General features: G+C 39.1%; 1 pseudogene; it reads left to right on the top strand.

The window, feature by feature from the left end:
• Positions 1 to 1,528: 1,528 nt before the first annotated feature.
• LOC109177016 lies at positions 1,529 to 3,510 on the top strand (annotated as a pseudogene).
• Positions 3,511 to 4,695: the final 1,185 nt, after the last annotated feature.

Below are 4,695 nucleotides of genomic sequence, written 5' to 3'. Positions count from 1 at the left end.
CCATTGTCTTCCCCAATATTTCCATCACCTACATCTGCAATCCAGTTGGCAAAACTATCTAACTTCTCAACCTCCTCTTAATTACTAATACTTCGCAATCTTAAATTCTTCGTTAAACGAAGAACTTCACAATTATTCCACAAGTAAGAAGAATTATACTGGCTTGTACTATATCTTGTCTAGTACCTTTTGGAATAACTGGCAGAATTTGTCTAAAGTCTCCTCCCAACAACAACTGTTTTCCCTCCAAAGGTCATCGTTGAGCTCCTAGGATTTGTGAAACGCATTAAATCCCTCATTGTCATGTCCAATGCTTCAAAACAATGTTTGTGCATCATCGGAGCTTCATCCCAAATTATCTGTTTGGCTTTGATTATCAATTCAGCCAGTGGACTGCTCTGTTTAATGTTGCAAGTGGAATCTTCATTAACAGAAATTGGTATAGCAAACCTGGAGTGTGCAGTCCTTCCACCAGGTAGAAGTAATGAAGTTATACCCGCTTGACGCAACATTTAATACGACTTCACCTTTGGACCTTAAAGCCGCTGAAAGTGTCTTCTACAAAAAAGTTTTGCCTGTACCACCATAACCGTAAATGAAATACATGCCACCCTTCTCGATTTCGACGTCTGCAATCACCTTATTGTAGATGACTAACTGTTCATCAGTTAGTTTCTGAAGCAAAGAATTATGTTCATTCCTTAGAGCTTCCCTATCATATGACATTTCCTCGAACAACAACCTATTTTCCAAAAACAAATCACTATTTTGATCTGGCATTGGCCTCATTGGATAATCTGCTAGAGATTTGTTCCAAGCATTCAACAACTTCTCTATTTCAATCAATGCATAATTCTTTTTTTGAGAATCATTGAGAATTATATCTAAAAAGTGAAAAAAAAATGTAAGATATTATATATTAAAAATAGGATAGATACATATATTTATAGAATTACTTATTACCTGAACTATAGATGTTTCTTCTACACATAAATTCAGCATCATCTGATAAGTAATGCCAAACCAGCTCCCACACATCTTCTGGCTTTGACATTGAATTGGATGTCAATAGTGTAACAAACAATTTCCTTAACGAATGTGCTGAAGACCAAACTGTTGCCTCACTGATTGCATCGACATACTCTTTATCCTCTTCAATTAAGTCACGTGCATAGCATGCATCTCTAAATGAATTATATTGTTCGCCATCCACTTTTTTAATATCATCAAATGAAGTCGGTCCCCGAACAATGTTAAGTAAACATCTCAGATAAAAGATTTCACCACTATTTGGGGCACACAAAAGATTCGACCAATTTCCCAATTCCTTTCCTTGGATGCCATTCTCTTTTATCTTTCTTCCAAACAAATTTAGTTGGCATCTGTGAATAAGTCAACTGTCACGCCTCTGCATATTTTTTATTCGCCTCTAACCATGCAGTGAACATGCTTTGTGCTACTGTTGGTCGATTTACAACATCATCAACCAAATCATATCGTGAAATATTACTGAATGCTCATTTGGAAGATGGAAACTCAATCGCTCAACAGATGGATTCCTAAATTGTATGTCAAATGCAAATATCCTCCAAGCGGCCTCACCCGGTGAAATATATCTACAGTCATAGTACATCTTGATTTCATCTATAACCATTTCAGTAGATTTTTCAACCGCACTGTTGTAAAATTCAGCCGTGGCCCTGTCATTACCCTTGTTCACGTACTTGAATAAGTACTTTATTGATCTAGATTGGTTGCACCACTCCACATTAATATGAGCCTTGTACTTCATCAACAAATGTCTATTGTGTGGAACAACATATCTACTATCAAGGACAATTCCATTTTTCCTTATTGTACGACCATTATCTCTACGATTCGATTCCCCTCAACAGCATTATGTTGTTCATTTATTCTGGAATTTTAGTTCATAGATTCTAGAATTTTAGTTCATAGATTCTAGATTTTTAGTTCATTGATTCTGGATCTTTAGTTCGTTCATTGATTCTGGATTTTTAGTTCATTGATTCTGGATTTTAGTTCATTGATTATGGATATTTAGATGTGAATCGAAACTGATTTTTTTTCATTCATGCTGGATATTTAGTTCATTCATTATGGATATTTAGTTCATTCATTCTGGAATTTTAGTTCATTCATTCTGGAATTTTAGCTCATAGATTCTGGAATTTTAGTTCATATATTATGGAATTTTAGTTCATCGATTCTGGAATTTTAGTTCATTGATTCTGGATATATAGTTCAAATTATGCACAATATAATGTTGTTGCTGGGAATCGAAACTGAATTTTTTTTAAGTGAGACGCGCGTTTTTAATAAAACGAATCGTTTTTGCATCCGTATGCACCATGCACAGCATAATTTGCCCTAGTTCTTTATCCTATTTTGAGCATTCATTTTAGGGTGAATCAACGATTTGGTCCCTCACTTATTCGCGACTTGTCAATGTTGCCCCTGAATCACGTATTCATCGATTTAGTCCCCGAAAATAATTGTTTTTCGTCAAATCAGTCCCTATGGCCGTATTCCGTCAAGTCTCAGGAGAAAGCTCCGATTTGCCCTGGGCATTTTGGTCTTTTCACGCCTTCTTCTTCATTCCATCGTCTCCAACGTCAGCTTCACCTCCGATGATGAGTTGTTGACCCCAAACGTCACTCTCCGGCGAGTCATCCAGTCGTGGTGCACCCTCCACGCCTCCCACGGCGTCGAGCGGTTCCCCACCCCAAAGCCTCCGGTGACCAAGTCTCACATCCTAAAGCTCCTCCGGCAAGCCAAGTCGACGCCGGAAATGCAGTGATGCTTCTCAAATCAATGCTCGAAACCACAACCTTAAACCCCTCGTTATCACAGCTCACGACAAACTTAAACCCCTCCTTTTTTCCACCAAGTTGTCCAAATCTTGCGAGACAATTTCTCCCGCAAGGCCTCCAAATCCGCACTGCACCTACTGGCCAACGTTTGCCAGAGAGGGAGGAACCGGATCAAGGCGGCGGAGGCGGGGGCGGCGACCGTGCTGATCGATCTACTGCTGGACACGAACAAGAAACGATATTGCGAGTGGAGTCTGAGCGTACTGGAGCAGCTTTGCCGGTGCGCGGAGGGGCGGGCGGAGCTGTTGAAGCACGCGGCGGGGCTGGCGGTGGTGTCGAGGAAAATCCTGAGGGTGTCGCAGGTGGCGAATGAGAGAGGTCTGAGGATCTTGTACTCCATCGCCAAGTTCTCTGCTACTCCCAGTGTGGTGCAAGAGATGTTGCAGCTGGGAGTGGGGGCAAAGCTGTGTTTGGTTATACAAGTGGATTGTGGGGTTGGAAGAACAAGGAGAGAGCTGTTGAGATTCTCAAATTGCATGCTAAGGAATGGAAAAAATATATTTTTATGCTTGTAAAGAATTACTCCGTATTCAGCTTCTCTGCTATGTTGAGTGACAATGATAACTTCATGCAACACCTACAATGTATGCATTCCATGAATCCTGTTGTTGGAAGCTAGTGACCTCTTCATATTTTATGTCTTGTCCTGCAGAAAATCCATATGTGCTTTTGATATCTTCACTGTCTGGCATTTGTCGCATTCAAAAGTGGACACAGCGAAATCCGGCCTCTTCCAAACAGTCTTTAATTTCAGGCAATGACCATCTGGGCATTTTTAAAAAACATGGTTTTTTTGTTTTCAAGTGAAATAGCCATGAAGCAGAGACTGAAAATCAATCTTCTAACGAAAGAAAAGCATACCGTGAAATTAGGAAATTTCCTCTGCAGCCGCAGCTCACACTCTGATGATGTGCCTCCATAAAGATCCATCACAAATATGCCACCTTTCTTGTTCAAGACACTAAACGCATGCACTGGACAAGCAGAGAAGAGATGGAGCTCCCTCCGGCGAGCTTGAGCTTCTCTGGCGAAGCTTTGTCGGAGTTAATAAAGAAGGAGTGAAAAGACCAAAATGCCCAGGGCAAATCGGAGCTCTCGCCTGAGACTTGACGGAATACGGCCATAGGGACTGATTTGACGAAAAACAATTATTTTCAGGGACTAAATCGATGAATACGTGATTCAGGGACAACATTGACAAATCGCGAATAAGTGAGGGACCAAATCGTTGATTCACCCTTCATTTTATATTAATCATTTATCCAATTTTATCGTTATCCTAGTCTAATTAAAGTTAATTTTTTCCATCACCAACTACAAGGGAAACAAATTCGACCTTATCTAGATTTGATCTACTTTTCTTGGTTTCAAGAAATCACATTTCTTGGTAACCACAACTTTCTCAAGTCAAAGTTCCTATAAAAAGTGGGAATAACTTTTTCACCTTTTAAATTTCTAAGATAGTTTAAACTTTCTTGACAAATAAACAACTTCTTAGTGATATCAAGTGGATTGTGAATTGTCAACTTGAACCAAGCCCGCATGAACTAGCACTACTGTGGTCGGGTTTTTCAGCCCACATTAAAATGTTGCAATTATTATTGTGTGGACCATGGTCTACACAAGTTGTGTGAACCATATTTTGTATACTGTAAAATAATGTACATTCAATATGAAAATAATGTACATTCAGGACAAATATAATGTACATTGTATTCAGGGGATGTACATTATTTTTGTACTGAGTGTACATTATATTGTATAATGTACACTCAGTACAAAAATAATGTATATTTAATATATT

Source organism: Ipomoea nil, unplaced genomic scaffold (assembly GCF_001879475.1).
Source record: "Ipomoea nil cultivar Tokyo-kokei standard unplaced genomic scaffold, Asagao_1.1 scaffold0782, whole genome shotgun sequence".
Lineage (NCBI taxonomy): Eukaryota > Viridiplantae > Streptophyta > Magnoliopsida > Solanales > Convolvulaceae > Ipomoea > Ipomoea nil.
The sequence above is the reverse complement of the archived record's forward strand: the minus strand, read 5'-3'. Positions and strand labels throughout refer to the sequence as shown.